General features: G+C 37.4%; 1 protein-coding gene across 2 annotated transcripts in view; it reads left to right on the forward strand.

Annotated features, from left to right (window-relative positions):
• DLGAP1 (DLG associated protein 1) overlaps positions 1-17,540 on the forward strand; it is a 399,114-nt gene that overhangs the window by 66,422 nt on the left and 315,152 nt on the right. For both annotated transcript variants that reach the window (XM_066329466.1, XM_066329484.1), the window contains exon 2: positions 13,765-13,906. The gene's annotated coding sequence lies outside the window, so the exon portion shown is untranslated. The remainder of the gene's footprint in view (positions 1-13,764; positions 13,907-17,540) is intronic.

A 17,540-nucleotide genomic window follows, 5' to 3' on the forward strand; every position in this document is an offset into this window, starting at 1 on the left:
AAAAAAAGTATCAGCTCAAACACAGCTTTGTGAAATTCTGGACCCACCAAGGCAATAGCAAAATTTTAAAGATGAAATTCAGCCTTTTTCTCTTCCTCTGCTTTGCTCTCTGGTTTTCCAAAGTGAACATTTTAATCACTCACTTCTATATACAGGTCACTGTTCTTTCAAAGGAGAAACCAATTATTCAAAGAAAAAAAATCCCACAGAATAAAACTTTACTGACTTTGTATTTACTGACTTTGCTAAGTGTATATATAAGCATGCTGCTTACAAGAGAAAAGTGACAATCAAATGGGTAAAGGCCTTTTGGTTGGAGAGTTCCTGAGTAGCTTAGGTATTCTTTGAAACCAAATGTAATAGTTTATTATCTCTGCATGATCTCTGTTCTTCAGTCTAGAATTTGATCTCACAGTTGCACCTCTTTCACTGTTCTGAATTATAATGAAACAAAATGAGGCCAAAGTGGTTTGTTTACGGATTTTTTTCTGGGCCTTTTTCTGTACCGCTGGACATGATACTGTCCAGTGCAGTTTTAGTGTGAAGAGCATTGAGTGTGAAGAGGACTCTGGGTGGGAAGTTACCATTTACCCAGGCATAGGTTCACTCTGGCTTTGTTTTGGGTTTTGGTTTGGTTTTGGTTTTTTTTCATTTGTTTCAGCATCTTGGTTTTTTTAGAGACAATTCAGATAGTCTAAGCTTCCGGCATTTTTCAGTGGGATGTAAGTTTTGCAGATACCAAGTAATTCTTTTCTTCCTTCCTATAGCTCTCGTAGGTTTTTAGCTTTCTTCTGTTTGGAGCAGCAGGTAGGGCACTCTTAGGTAGTAAGGGCCCAGGTGTTCTGCACAGGGAAGGTGCCATCTTACTACATCCAAATTCAAAACTGAGGTATATTAGTTTCAAAATTACTCTGTTGAATAGTTTAATGCAATAGCTAAAAGCATAGCCAAAACTAAGTTAAAATTCCTTTGTTTTCTTTATTCAAGTCAAAGATGTCAGGAAAAAAGGTTAACTCTGGAATTAATGTTTCAAAATGAGCCTTAAATTCTAGTTCTTGTTTGTAGAAGGACTTCAAATCTCAGTGGGTATAGAAGTAGTTTAGTGATTTTTTTTTTTAATATTATGGTCATTACAGTTGCTTCACCTTTTACTCAGACTCTTTAGTCAGGATGTGACTCTTAACCTGAAGGATATTATCTTACAGAATAAGGACTTCCCTTCATGTAGCCTTTCAGAAGCACCCATTGCTCATAATCATTTAAGGACACTTAAAGTTGTTCAAGCTGTCTATCTGAAAGAAGACTTCTCAACACTTCACAGTCATGTATACACAATACTTCAAGAAAATTCTCAGGGTTTTGTTTAACTCAATTATATAGTAGCGTTTTGGTTTTTTCTAATTTTTTTTATAGTGAGACTTTATAGTTAAGCTACATTTAATTCGTACAATACTACAGTAGTTGGAGATTTCAGGAAAATAGGCCCTCCTGTCTTGTGGACCTGTTGTAACACCACACACTTCTCGAGCAGTGATTTCCTTATGTAATGGAAAGGAGTAAGTGAGGATGAAAGAATAAAATGGTGGACTTCTTAGGAAAACTTTCTTATAACAGAATTTTAAAATGTAATGCTCTAGGCAGAGAGCCTGATTTCTGGCTTTTTGCTGTGATGATTGATGAGACTGATGAAAAGTTTTCCAGTTTCTCTTCTTAATCACAATGTATTATTCACTCTTGCCAGATTATGCAAACAGAATGTGGAAAAACAGCAGAGTCTTTCTCCGCTGATGTTGCTCCAGCACATCTGGTTTAATTGTTTTTAAAACCTTTGGTGAGACATTTTACACTTAACATTGGGGATTTGTTTTGCTTTAAAATCTGGGAGTATTTGAGGCTACATAACACCTAAATTCATTCTCCAGTTATGTACAATAATGGTGTGGTTTTGGCTTAAAACTGCTTAACTGTTTGCAAAAGGATGCGTGAATGCAGGCCTCACCTGACATTCTAAGACTAATTTTTTAGCTAAAAATATGGTTATTTTGTGTGTATAATATATCGTACACATTTCTCTGTGAATTATTGGTGGCAATAGGGTTCTGCAGTGGTCATAGTTTCTCTTCCCATCTTATATATTCTCTGATTACTTAGGGATTTCTTTTGTAGCTCAGCATAATTTTGGTGAATTGCTGTTGCACCTTACATTACATTAAATATAGATTACAACTCTGAATATATTCTCAGAACTACTTTATGTCATTTATTTTCCTTTCTTCTGTTTACTACAAGGCACTGAAAATAGGATTACTTGGGAATGAGGTTTGATAAGGGCTGTACTTTCTGAGCTACAAAGCGGTTACCATGCAGTGACAGGACAAGGGGGAATGGCTTTAAAATGAAAGAGGGGAGATTTTAAATTAGATAATTAGTATGAAAATCTTTACTATGAGGATTGTGAGGTACTGGACAAAGTTGCCCAGAGAAGCTGTGGATGTGCCATCCCTGCAAGTGTTCAAGGTTAGGTTGGATGGAGCTTTGAGCAACCTGGTCTAGTGGATACTGTCCCTGCCCATGGCAGGGAGCTTGGAACTAGAGGAGCTGTGGAACAGATTGTCTTTAGAGGTTGTAGAGTCTTCTTCACTGGAGATATTCAGGAGTTCTCTGGACACAATCCTGTGTAATGTAGCAGGGAGGATGGAGCAGGTGACTCAGTGTGGTCCCTTCCAGCCTGACTTGTTTTGTGATTCTCTGGTCTTTATGGTCCCTGCCAACCCAACAATTCTTCGATTCTAGGGAACAGATGCAAAATGGTCCAGCTGCCAGTAAAATATGATTGATACTTAATTTAGTACCTTAACTCTTTACTTACTGCTTACTTTCATGGTGCAAGATGAGTTGTTGTAGGAAGGTTCAGTGTTTCTTCTGCTTTTGTAATAGAAATGCATTTTAATCCACTAATTTTATGAGATTGTGTGTCTTTGTAGAGAAATACTAGTAGTTTTCCCAGAATAGAATGAGCCTGAGATTCTCTTTTCCTTAATGCTAGGACAGGCTATTGCACAGCTGGAACAGTGTCAGAAGGTCAAGACTAAGTACTGACAGCTATCAAGACAGATTTATCTAGGTCATTTGCTATCATTCAGCTGTCTGTTTACAGCACCAGGGAAGTCATAATAATAGAAATAATGTTCGTTGGAATACTACTTCAATTAGGTTATGTTTATTCAAGCAGCTGATTGCATTATCAAAATCATATTTAGAAGAATTTAAAAGTACACAGGAAAACAGAGAGCTGTGTAGAGGAGGCATTTATGTGCAACATACATCAAAATCTGCCCTAATTAGAGCATTTGTCCATGTCAAACCTGATAAATTATTAAATGATTAACAAATAAACACTTTCTTGTCATGAAAATGTATTTCTCTTATTTTTCTCTGGGAAAGAAAGAGGTGGAAATTTTATTCTGCTTCCTTGTGCAGGTTGTACTGCTTCTTTAAGGCCACACAGTGTCTTTACCTGTATGTTTTCAGATAACTGTTAGAGGACAAAGAAATGGCTCAGGAGTTCAGGCTCAGTAAGTACCAATGATATAGCAGTAAATGTCAAAGGCAACTAATGCTTTTTTCTGCAGTCTTACTGCTGTGAAGTAACAGTTTGCCAGGTTTTATTTATGTTTCCCAGAAAGATAGTGAGCTCTATAGAATGCCTCAGATTTTGGGACTTTTTCCAGTAGTCCCTTACTCTCTCCCACAAGATTGATGAGATTTTTAGCTAGGTGCAAACTAACCATTTAACAAAGTTTTGAAATTCAAAGCTTGTGTCCCATTTTAAGCTCGTGTTTCAACACTTTCATTTCTTCCCATCAAGGAAACAAATTCTCTAAGAAATGCTAAAGGGATCCAAAGCAAAGTAGTTCTGGGTATTGTATGGGGATATCACTGTTACCTGGTGTTATACTTAGTGATAATTACACTGCATTTTAAATTGGCTTTTGGCTGATTAGGCCTTTTAAGTGGCTTTGCCTACAGCCTCTGGTAAGTTTATGGTCCATGAATTTTTCCATCTCATTTTTAATTTTTTATAGTCTTGGCTTCTTTAATATCTGATGAGTTCCTTGATTGACATGTACAATCTCTGCAAATTTTGTTCCTTTGCTAAATTTTAAACCTTCTGGTTGGTCATAAGACAGCACCAAATTTTTGAGTTATAGAAGAGACTGATGGCTCTGGCCATCTTTTATGAATTCCTAGTAGTATGCAGATCAATAAGCAGTATACAAAAATAGTTTGTTGTCTTCTGAAGGCTACAGTTTTACAGATTGCCTCATCCATGCATATATCAATATATACTAGTACTTTATATCCTAAGGGTGCAAAAAAATTCTGATATTACAGAGAAAGCATATTCCAGAAGATCATTCCAAAGAAGATTCTTAGAATCTCAAACATGCTCCCAGCTTTGCTGGTGATTTGATGTTTTACCTTAGGCAAGCTATTTTGTTTTTCTGTGCCAGAGCTTCTTAACTGGTTCATTGCCTGCCTCGCCTTTATCAACTTTCTAAAAGCAGTGTTTTATTATACCTAATGGCACAGAGAATATGAAATCTAAGGTGTCTGTATACACTGCAGTAAAGATGAATCCCAAGAAAATATGTGAAGCAATTGAACCACTCTTTCTACCAAGCAAAGTTGTTAGAAAGGTTCTGCAAGGGTTTGTGACACCATGTGTGTCCCCCTTCTTTCACCATCAGGAAAGAAATCTATAGCTTAGAAACCTTAAAATTCTGTCAGATGGCCATAATTTGCTGCTATCACTTATAATTCTTGTCTATCTGCATCTTTCACCTTGAGCCTGCAAGTTGACAATATGCAAACCCTGCATGTTCTGTATAATCACAGTCTCCTGTTGCCTTCTCAGCTCCTTCTTCTGATTTCTTCCTTATTTCAGGTGTTGAAACAGCTTTAATTGGTCAGTTTTCAGTTGTATGGTCCACAGGCCTCAAAGATTTGTCTACTAAGGAGCTTTTGAAGGTGACAAGGAAACACAGAATCATATATTTATACAGCTCTGTCTGTATGTGACATTTTTAAAGATATTTGGACATCAGCTAAAAATTTTTGAAGTCTGCCCTGTGAGTAGCTGTTGGGAACAACATTTTCAGGTTTTAAAACTCACTGCAGAAGAGCATCTCATCTACCTTTTTGGCTGACTGGAGAGAGTCATTGCTCTTCCTCAACTCAGCAGTGATCAGCCCCTGATTCTTGCTGTGGGGAAGAGAATGATGACTTTACCAGCCATTATCTGCTATGAGCAACTGGAGAGAGTGGGAGTGGAAGCACCCCACTGTGTGTTGAGAGGAGGAGTGACTGGGAGCACAGGGTGACTCCTGTGAAAAGGGGAAATGCAGCCAGCTCATCCCAGTTCACCTCACGTTGCAGATGTAGATGCAGATGTAACAAATCGTTTCATCTCTGCCTCTCTTAGACAGGCTGTAGGTTTCTGCTCACCTGAAGCAGGTTGTAAATGCTTGATCATACTGGCTTTTCCAGTGGCTTGTCTGATCTTAGTGACTACTGATAGTTTAAAATGCATTCAAGTATGCATTTGAATTTGATATGTGAAAAATATGGGGGAAAAATTTGGAATATGCAGCACCAGAAGAGGATTGGAGTCAGTCAATACTGGTTTTAGAACAGAGCACATGTAGTCCATACTAAGTTGGTTTTGCTGCACTTGGAAACCTGTTACTATCCTGACAGACTCCAAAATAGATCCTTCACATTTCCAGGATGAAAGAGGTGTAAAATCTCAATATGAGAGAAAGAAAAAGACAATGTGTGAAAGAAAGAAGGAAAAAAAGAGAATGTTCTCCAGAATGCATATTTCATGTAAAAATATGTATTTAATCAAATGAGAGAGTCCTGTTACCAATAAAGACTTAATCCACTTCCTCACTAGATGCTAAGTTTAGCAACATATTATCAGAACATACATTATTTAAATATTGGAACATTTCATTAAATTGTACTGTAAAGCACCATATAAATAGAGCTTTTCTGGGCATCCATTTACTACTATCCTTGGACCAAAGTGACTCATTTGGTGTTAGGAGACAGTTACCAGTGCTGTATCCTAGGCAGTATTATGCACTCATGAGATTTTAAACATCAAACCAGAAAATTTAAAATGTGTATTTATGATAGAATGAGCCTTTACATATTAACAAATACATATCTAACTTGTTAGCTCTTTTTTGTGTGTTTGAAGATCCCTGCAACTTTTTTTTTTGTTTTGAAATTGAGATTTAAATATTTCCAGTTACAAGAAAACCCAACATAATCAAAGATAAAGGATTTAATGGTAGAGATTGTAGATCCATCAGTTTTAAACAAGTATTGCTCCTTTTCTACCCATATTCATAGTGACCCACAATTCAGACTAGATGTCAGGCTTGTATCTGTGTTTTTCCTGTGATACTGTTCAGTGTATTGTTGTGATATAAATATATTGGGGGACTTAATAAAATAGTAACATCCATTTTTCTCAGTGTGGAAGTGCAAATTAATGGTTAACGACAGAGATAATGATCCACAATTCTTGGTTCTATTCTGGGCTCTGAGCTGACTCACTACATAATCTTACTCAAGTCATTTAAATTCAGGTGAAATAGGCCCCACTGAGCTGATAGGATAATGCAGACTTCAGCCTTTCTTTCTTGGTGGATTTTTCTGTACAATTCTGCCCCTCTGTAATCGGCATAAATTCCATAATGTTTTGCTCCATAGGATCCTTGTAATATATGTTTTTAAATTTGTTTATTTACCTTTAAATCCTTTACTGAAAGATACATTATTTTTCTGACAGAAGTAGACAGGTAAATATGAGCCTGTTCTATGGAGATGTGTTTTCTAAAATGATCCTCTTCTACATCCAGACAAAATGGCATTTCAAAAAGCAATGACACCCATAATTGCCCATCAGTAGGATTGCCACCTGGAGATCTGTCTCATTCTCAGATTCCTGCAGTGAGCTAAATAATGATTTGTGGTGCACAAGCCAAGCCACAGAGTATTTGGTCTCCACTGGAAAGTGTACCTGAGTATTGATGTGTGACAATGCAAGAGACCTTTGCTTTTAAAAAAATTACAGTATGTGGACTGGAAATCAAAATATTGACCAGTTTTCCCAAGTAGATTTGTTTTTCAGCAATGCCCAGCTGACTGAGGAGAGTAAGAAATTATGTTTCAGAATGGCTTCACATGACCACACATCCCAGCAGTGGGAATGGCACCACCAAGCAGTGGTGATTCATTCCCTCGGCACTGAAATTGCCAGCATTCAGAGGAAAAGGATCATTTTGGAACAAAGAAATGTCTTATCCCACAGAGAGTACACACATTACAGAGTTATTAATCAGGGCAGTCGTCCTGAAAGTAGATTTAACTGCAGGATTTCACGTAGAGGAAAACCAGAACTACAGTAGGGAGTGATTGAGGGCTCAAAGTAGAGGATAGAATTGCATATTTTAAGGACTCCTTAAATTACACCTGGGGAAAGGTTCACTCTGTGCATGTCAATGAAATTATCCCCATTTGCGTGGTTCACAGTTTTCTTTGGATGGCAACTACCCAGTAAGGTAATTGCAGCTGGTTGTAAAACAGGAAGACAACCAGTTTAATTTGCTCTGTTTTGCACTTCAGTATCACCTCAGGCTGTTTCTTTGCTATCTCGTATGCAAAGCCAAGTCAGCCTCATCATTAGTGAGATGGGAGACCTCAAAGGAAAGCTGTGATTTGGCAGGTAACTACAGGGGTGATTTTTTGGGGGTTTTGCCTGTTAGCACTCCTTCTTTGTACTCAATACAGCAGCATGAGCTGGGAGTTAAGGATTTCATAGCACTGAGGGAGCTATTGTCTTTACGAATCATAAAGATGAGGTGCTATTCTCCTATGGCCATTGCAAAACAATTCAGATAATTTGGAACACCCTGGTTCAGCTTCCCTTGCTCTGCCTGAAATAGAGCAAGTCAAATTCCTGCCTTGTCATCTGGATGTTGTTGTAGTTCAGCTGAGGAAAAAGTAGTTTTGCACAGATCAAAATGGTTGTTTAGTTTTAAAGGGACATCTGGATCACAAGGATGACTTAAAAGTTGGATCAGGTCGCTGAAAGCCTTGTTCCTTTAGTTTTGAGTATCTCCAGAAGTGAAGGTTCCACAGTCTCTCAGAATATCTCACTTCAGGTCTGCCCACTTCGATGGTCAAAGAGGTGGTTACTATCACTTGGTCTGCAAATGCTCCAAGTAGAGGAGAGTTGCTTTGTCTTTCCTCAAGTGGATCTTGTTTCTGTACTGCCTCCCGCCTGCAGATGAAGTGTAACTGCTCAGGCTTTAGGGACCTCCAGGTTAAGAGTACTGAAGTTATTTGGAGTCCAGCTAGTCGCGCGAAAGTTTTTGGGTGTCCAGAATATTGACTGAGTCAGTAAGGCCTGTGTTCAGTGGAGCCTGCCATCAGTGGGTCTGTAAATTTAATGAAGACTTTGCTTCCCAGCACGAAAGGATTGAAAACAGACCTTTATTCTGATGAAAGTTACAAAAGAATAGGGGCAAGCAGAAATCACAGGCATTCTGAAACGAATTCTTGGAAGCTTAGTGGTCTTGGCAGTGCAATTAAAAACTTTCAGAGGTGTACATTTGGAAAAGACATTCTGAAACTCACTCTTATTTACCACAGTTTATAAAATTGCAGGTTACACTGACCTGCATTTCTGGTACTTCTTGAAAGGCATGTGATTTCACCATTTACTGATATCTTAGGAATTTCTTTTTACTTTCTTTATTGCTTTAACCTGTAAAAAGTGTTGTGAAGCATAGTCCTTTTGATTTGGTAGCTCTTTTAGCACCCATTCTGCACAAAGTAAATGTGTCTGCACAATGTAGGAAATAGTAGATAATCAAGCATTTTATACTTTCTTAGACACAATCACAAAATTTTATTCACTTTAGAGTCTTTATGTACTTGACTAGAATTTGTTTGGGCTTGGGTATTAGTTTGCTGTATTTCCTAAGGTGATGCAGCTTGGGTAATGAAATCCTAACCTTGCCTAAATGGGCATGATTTCTGCCAAGTGTCTAAAAGACATGCATGTTAAAAAGTGAAAAATTGTTCCAAATATGTCATGGTATTATTTTTTATTTAAACTGAAATATTTCTATCCTTAGTAATGTATATTATACTTGAAAGCTCCCATTTCATTTACCACTATAAAATCCTGTGTCAAACAGTCTGAATTCTTGGTGTACTAGTTTCAGCAAGTCTGAAGCCAGTATTTTATTAACAACCATGGCATTGGTTGCTCAGGGAGAGGTTTTTATTTGATCTTAAAGGAATGTTCTGTGATCAGTCCATGTTATTGTGGAGCTCATTCCATCTCCCACTGACATGGATATCTATTTTTCCTCTGAGTTATAGCGGAGATTGACATCTTCTAGCTCTACATTTAATGGAAGAAAGACTTCAGAATTAAGAAATAACTACAGCTCTGTAATCATGTGGTTTCAAGTAGCCTTCTCAGTTCATACATTTGTAAAACCGAGGTTGAATCTGTGGATACATTTTAGCTGAAAACTTCATAAACCATTTTCTGAAAGATTTAACAGGCAAGTATTACTAATTTCAGCACCAAATCGTCATTTGCCTGACATTTACCTGCTTCTCTGATTGGCATTTTTCTCCTAAACTATTTTACCTCTAACATGCCTCATTTAGACTAGTTGTCTGTTAGAAATGTATTTCAGGCTGGTCACTTATGGTACTGAGACTAAACACAGCTTTTCCATTTTGTGTTAACGTCCTCCTGTGATTATGGAATAATGCATGCTGTATCCTCAGCTCCTTGGAAGATATGGGAGATTTCAGTAATCTCACTGAATTCCTCTGCAACGTTTGTATTGACCCAGAAATGAAATGCACTATGAAAGGAGTTAACAGAGAAATTCCTGTTGGAATCAGCAGCTGTACAGCAGTTACAACTAAAGTTGTTTTTTTATCTCCATGTTTTTATTGAGTCTTATTTCTGAACATATGCAGCATATTCCCTCCCCATAAATAGTGATCAGTTTAACTTACTGCATAATGGAGAGATGGGAACACCTTCCTGACTTTCCCACTGGGGCCTCTTGCACTTCTAAACCTGCAGAAAGGAAACTATCTTTGGTAATCAGAACATGTAGATGCCCAATTGTATAAAGGGAAAGACAGCCTAAATCTGTGTCTCAGATTTTGCAGCAGCTAAAGAATTGTTACTGTACGTTAATTATGGCCTAGCTCACAAGAGGATCTAGGAGATAATTTGTGTGGAGGAAATTGTTTCTGCTTTATTCAAAAAGGGAAAGAAAATGCTAGTGGTTTTAACTATAAAACTTTCTGCACCTGGGTTTTCATCCTGGCTTTCTTAAAAATCCATCTATACATGTGTGCACTTTCTTTTCTCTGAGTTTATTGCTTTTATCCATCTACCCTTCATGGCACTTGTTAGCCCGCAGTAAGGGCAACAAAACAAAGTGAAATTTCATTTGTTTTGCTGAATTCTTATTCACAGCAATTTCAAATTCATTTTGTTGATACATTTTTCAGAAATTTCATGTCTGGAGAGAGTTAAGCAGAAATATTCATATTCCTCGTAACAGAAGTTATGTAAAATGCATTTCAAATAGCACATTTGTAAATAATGTTGATTTACTGTATTTCCTATAAAATGTCACATTCTTTTTAACTGATATCATTCAAACAGGATATCTGATCACAATGCAAAATGCAGCTGCCTTTGTATTATTCAGTGGGGGTTTTTTTGGGTTTTTTGGTTGGTTGGTTGGTTTGTTGTTTTTTTTTTTTTTTTTAACTTAACAGCAAGAAATATACTTCTGTGGGTTTTTTTCAGTGAAAATGTGCTATTTTTGAGGTTAGGGATATCTTTATTACGTTTCTCACAGACTAACTTTTAACTTCTTTTCATATAAAGATATTGGACTATTTTTAAAACTTATCAGTTATTTCATGAGGAAAAAATAATGTTCAGTTTGTAATAATGGAGATAACTTCTTGATGAAGTCCTCTGATTTTGGAAGATGTACTGATGGTTTACTGAGAGATGGATGGTTGAATTTCCTGCTTATTCTCTGAGATACAAAGTTCACATTAAATGAAGGTGACACTTGGAGACATGGTTTAGTGGTGGATAGTGCTAGATTTATAGTTGGACTCAAGGATCTTAAGGTCTTCTCCAGCTTAAGTGATCCTATGATTCTATGTTCATGAGCGTAGTCATTACTTCCATTATACTTTATTTGCAAATCAGAAAATATATCTGGGGATGTTAAGGGGAGGCAAACAGCTGAGGGACAGTGGCCTTCCCTTTAATTTTGTGGGAAAAAAAAAAAAAAAAAGGTGGAATTAAGGCATAGAGAATGCTCTCTCAGGGGAAGAAAGGCCTTGACTTTATTTTTGATGGAAATGACATTGGCATGAGACCCTAATATTTAGGACAAACACACTTTGGGGTTTCCTTCCTTTTCAAAGGCAAAGAGGAAAATGCTTCCCGTTTTATTTCTCTTTTATTCCTATACAAAATCAAACTTTTCTCATTTCCTAACTTTTTAACCTAATTTTTTATTAAGTCCTTCTTTGTGTTTCCATTATTTCCCAATGATTTCTTCTTCTTTGAGCTATAATTAATCCTCAATATCAGAACATATTGCTTTGTGTTGCTGGATGCTATTATTTGACATTTATCTCAACCTGTCTTTTCCTTTTTTTCCTTACTCCAATGAGTGTTAACAATTTCTAAGAATCTGACAAGTGTCCTAAATGTCTAAATGGTGCATTTATTGTTGGCACACTGAATATGCCAGCATCACAGCAAAAAGATATTAAAACAAGTGATTTTATGATTGAAATGAGAAAGGGAGAAATATATCTGCTGTTTACTTGCTTTTGCTGTAGAGTGTGTGGTATTAGATAGAGGATATGAATTTTATTTGTTGTGTCATTATTTAAATAAGCAGTTATTTCGGAAACAACTATACATCTTTATATGAAACTTTAGTTAATTAAAGGCTTTGCAATACCTGCTGTCTTCAGGATGTTGAGTGGCTGGTGAGTCATAGTTTTCTAATTTCACTGTTATTTTCTGAACCCCATTCTGTCTTATTTTGCTGTGTGTATTGAAGTTCATGTCTAGGCACCTTCACTGATTCCATGCGATTCTTTCCATATTCAGCAACCTTGCTTTTTCTTTTCTTTTTGGGAGCTTTTAAGATTGACAGGCTGTGCAATTATTAGTTGCAAGTCCAAAGACCAATATCTGCTCACTTCACTCCTGAATCCTAAAGACTGTTTCTAAGATTTTAGAATTTTCTCCATAGTTGTACATGCTGTCTCCAACCCTTTAAACTCATCTCTCTTACTAGTAAATAATTCTAATAATGAAAGTGCCTTTTTTGGCAAAATGCTTGTTGGCAAAATGCTCACATTGGGTATCTTTAACCAGGGCTTCTCTCGAGGAAATTTAGGAAGTTCTTTAAACAACCAAAATTACCTTCTCAACCAATACTCAGGTGAATCACTGTGTCCTGGCCATTGTTTGTTCTGGCATGATTCTGAATTTCTCTGGTTACCTCACTGGTGCAGTAGGCAGAACGAGTTGTTACTTGGCAGTGTGCTTCAGAAAGTGTTGTATCCAGAAGAAGCAGTTGTGCGGACCTGGTAGATTCTTATTTCAGTCAGAGTTACTGTGTATAATTTGTTTTTCCCTGCATCCCCTACTTTGCTAAGTATTCAGGAACAAATTGCGTGCATTTAGTGAAATTGTCACAGATTACTGATATTTTGGGCTAAGGCCAATAGTATGAGGCTCTACAAGGCCAAGTGCCGGGTCCTGCACTTGGGTCACAACAACCCCATGCAGTGCTACAGCCTTGGGAAGAGTGGTTGGAAAACTGCCCAGTGGAAAAAAACCTGAGAATGTTGGATGACAGCAGCCAAACAAGAGCCAGCAGTGCCCAGGTGGCCAAGAAGGCCAGTGGCATCCTGGCCTGTGTCAGCAATAGTGTGGCCAGCAGGGCCCGGGCAGGGATTGTCCCCTTGTGCTGGGCACTGGTGAGGCTGCACCTCAAGTGCTGTGTTCAGTTTTGGGTCCCTCCTACAAGAAAGACATTGAGGTGCTGGAAAGTGTCCAGGGAGGGGCAACAGAGCTGGTGAAGGGTCTGGAGCACAATTCCTGTGAGAAGCAGCTGAGGGAACTGGGAGTGTTTAGTCTGTAGAAAGGGAGGCTCAGAGAGGAACCCCTCTCTCTCTACCTGACAAGAGTTTGTAGAAAGGTGAGGGTCAGTCTCTTCTCCCGTGTAACAAGCAATGGGACCAGAGGAAATGGCCTCATGTAGTGCAAAGGAAGGCTTTGATTGGCTTTAAGGAAGAGTATCTTAATGGAAAGGATTGTCAAATGTTGGAACAGCCTGTCCAGGGAAGTTGTGAATTAACCATACCTGGAGGTATTAACGACATGTGGCACCTGGGGACATGATTTTGTGGTGGACTCAGCATTGTTAGGTTAATATTTGGACTTGATGATTTTAGATATCTTTTATAATCTAAAAAATTCTATTATTCTATATGTACTTGTTTTTTAAAATGAAATTTTATCAATCGAAACACTATTGTTCTCCTCAGCTAAATTTATATTTGTTTGTTTGTTTGTTTTCTCCCTGGCAGCCTAAAGCATCACAAGGGCCATATTGTTCAGGATTTCAAAGAGCAATCGTTTATCTTTGTGGATACAAGTAAACGGACGATGGTGTCCCGACCATCTGCTCAAGCTGCTTGAGAACAGTCTTCTGTGCAAATGGCATGAAAGGTAATTTAACCTCAGAAGGTGCCCACAGAGCTCCGGTTCTGTTTACCATTGTGTCTTTGCCAGTCTAAAAATAAATCATGCTGAACAAAAACATCCTTTTTTCTTTCCCAATTTAAAGAACAGATCATCATCAGAGCTAATTTCAGCTAATTTCACCACAAGGGGTTGTTTTTCCTTTTTAGTATTTTTTTAAGTAGCAGATAGGTTTCCTGGGATAAATGGTATCTGTCTTATAATTGTGTTTGTTACTGTAGGAGGCTGTTGTTTTTCAGAGTACAAAATAAGGTATAATCATCAAGTGGTACTCAGTGATGAGTGATACACACTTTAAACATATTAACTCTAATTCTGCCATGACCCCTTGTTATTTTGTTTTGCCACTGTGTTTAATTGACGAAGGGAGCTCTGCCAGTAAACAAGTTTTTATTTGCAGATGTGTATTCTGCCCTGAAAATGATGAGTGCCTTTTCTGGAAGCCCTCTTTCAAAGCCTCACTTGAAGTAGTTTCAGTTTCTGGTCCCAGTGAAACTCTGAAAAGATTTAAAGTTTAACTACCAGTAAAAAACTCATATGTGTGTGTGTGTATATATATATATATATATAGCCAAATGAGGGGAAAACAATTCCTTTCTCGGATTCAATACATATTTTAGGCCAGAAGAGAAGGGTTTTCATCTCGATGTCAATGGTTTTGCAGTTTCTACTGGCTATAGTGATTACTCTGAGGACTAGCAAAAGCAGCTTCTGGATGCTGCCCCACAGCTCGAAGCTCTGTATTATCTTCTGCTGTCTGCTGTGCTGGTTTCTTCTGTACAGTGCCAAAGCAGTTTCTGACTCCTTCATGCTCTCTTTGTACTGCATTCCTCCTGCTTTGTGGTAGGTCAGACTGGTCCTTGATGTGAGACTCTTTTCTGGCAAAGTCTGGAGGTCAGATCAGACATTGTAGAGCATGTTCTCTGGGATGCTGTTGCTGCACAGTCATCTTGCATGCTGCTGTTGGAGGAGAAGTAGAAAATGCATTTTCTTGGCTGCTTTGTCAGATAACTTGTTCTGAGAGCACGTGGGAATATCAGCAACAGAAAGAAGATAGATAAAATCTGTATTCAAGAATCAAACTTGGATTAAATGAAAAATGATGACAGTGTGTCTGTGAGAAGTATGTCTTATCTGGTTTTTGTTGCTTATTTAGCTACACTGGTTTAGCTAACCTAATAAAATACAGTGTCCTACTGTAAAAAATACATCCTGGACATAAAAATGGACCAGATTCTTGATTTAATGGCTAAAGAGTATCCAGTCTTGATGGTGACAAGCTTTTGCTCCAACTTAACAACATAAGCCTGATTCATACTTTTCTTGGCCATTTTCACTTGGATTTAGTTTTTTAAGCAGAAGAGGTGGAACATGACAGATTTGAAAATGTTTTATATAGCTTTCAACAAGAAGCAATTTATAGCAACTTGAAGTTACATAACTTCTAACTCCACTTTTTTTCATGGCATGATTTAGATAGATCTGGTACTTTCACAATAATTCAAAGGAATATGCAATCAGTCAATCCATCTTATCTATTTTAAGCATTTCCAAGGAACCATCACTGTAGTTTCTACATTCTGAATCTGAATACAAATGACAGTTTGCCATAAACAAATATTTTGCAAAATATAAAAATGAAAAATAGCTTTATTCATTTATGAAATGAAACCTTCCTCTAATAAAGTAATCCCACAGTGTTGTTCATGGTGTTCACTACACAATTTCTATAAATTTATGCTTTAGGTAAAATTTTACTTTCAGAAAAACTGTGTTTTTCATAGGAAGACGATGGGATTCTTCTCCAGCAATAGCTAACTTGTAGATTTGGACTACCCCACAATTATCAGAAAGACAATGGAGTATTACCTTTAATTACCTTTATTACCTATTAATTGTATTGGCCTAGATATAGACAAAAGAACACAACAAATTTTTTTCACAGAGCAATATTTAGGATAACCTAGGAATTCATTCAGATTGCTTCAGAATACTTATAGCCAGAGGTAGTTTGGATTCTCTAATAAAGAATTTATTTTGCAATATTGTTCAAATGAATTGTTGCAGTTTTAATCGATTGAATAATTCATGAACATTCTTTTAAAGGAATTTAATCAAAGCATTATGTGAATACTTTCACAACATTGTACCTCTAGTAGTATCAAAGCAATCCTTCAACCTCAGCTTGCCCCTCTGTGTAGTTTGGCTGTTTGTGTTTTGCATCATTTGATCTGAAAAGAAGCCATAAGGTTGTGTAGGGCAGAATTAGGCATCTATCTGGGGTATAAAGATTATCCTGCTGAGAAAAACAGACTAAGTTGAGAAAAACATTAGGAGAAGTACAAATCAAAAGCTAGAAAAAACAACAACAACAACAACACTACCACCACACTAGAAAATAAACCCAACAATAACACTATGGGACCAGCAGAAAGAGCAGGCTGTGTCTCAGGAATATTTTCTGCTTTTGACAACATTATAATATTTACTTAAAATTCTAGAATGTTCATTCTTTTTCTTCCTTTGTCCACATCTGCAGGGTAGAATTCAGTATTATTAGTGTACTTTTTCAATTCACATGGAAATTTTACAGAAAAAATAAGAGAAGCATCAGTATAAGTTACTGAATTTAGCTGGAGCTTTTTAAGGTCAAGCTTTTTAAGGCTGCCGTGGTAATTCAAAGCTACAAAAGACAAAAACCTCTGTATTCTTAAGAGAAAGAATTCTAGAAGGCCCTTTTAGTTTTCCATGATGTATGGAAACCCTGAATATTTGAGAACTCAGTTTATCTCGTTTCTCAAAAGGTACATGGTAGCTCTGTATGTTATTTTTGACATTTTACTGGGCAACATGGTGTCATTACAGTCACAGAAAGAAGGAATTAGAGATTATATAGGATTTGGGTTCTACCTCTCATCTCTTCTACCACACACACCATGTTTGGCCTTCATTTGTTGTTGCTTTTTAATTAGTAGTCTTCCTCAGATGAAGGAGTAAGAAAGGAGTAGAAGAATATTGTTACTCTCTCACATGGAACTTCTGTCATAAATGTGTATATGATTGAAAGCCTGAGACAAATTGTGAAGAAACTGCTTCCCAATGTATGGTGACACCATTTCATGGTTCTCACCCATACCACATAGCGCTGGCATTTCATTTAATGAGCTGTAATAATCTGCTGTGACCTTAAGCTCTGGCTGCGTTTTAGTTTGTAATGAGGACACTTCAATGCAAGTGTATGTTGGTGTCTAAATGTTTGCTAGGTGTCTATATTTTCATATAATCCATGTACTATATGTTTTCATGGTAGTCTGGCGAAAAGAATGATTCAAATATCCATCTCCTACAGCTTCAAATGACTGACACCTTTGTATGCCTCTAGGACCATTCAAAATGTGGTAGTGTACTTGAGACAGCCATGTGGAATAGATAAATATGATACAGGACCTGTAGGAGACCTGCAACCTCCTAATGGGCTTGCTGGAGCCAGGAAAGAATGTTCCAAGGGACCTCTGAAGCCAACTGAGCTGGCCTTACCTGGCTAGGTAACAGCAAACTTAAATATCTTTCTTGCATGTAGACAACAGGTGCTGGGTGTGTT

The sequence above is a fragment of the Sylvia atricapilla genome, chromosome 1 (genome assembly GCF_009819655.1).
Source record: "Sylvia atricapilla isolate bSylAtr1 chromosome 1, bSylAtr1.pri, whole genome shotgun sequence".
NCBI lineage: Eukaryota > Metazoa > Chordata > Aves > Passeriformes > Sylviidae > Sylvia > Sylvia atricapilla.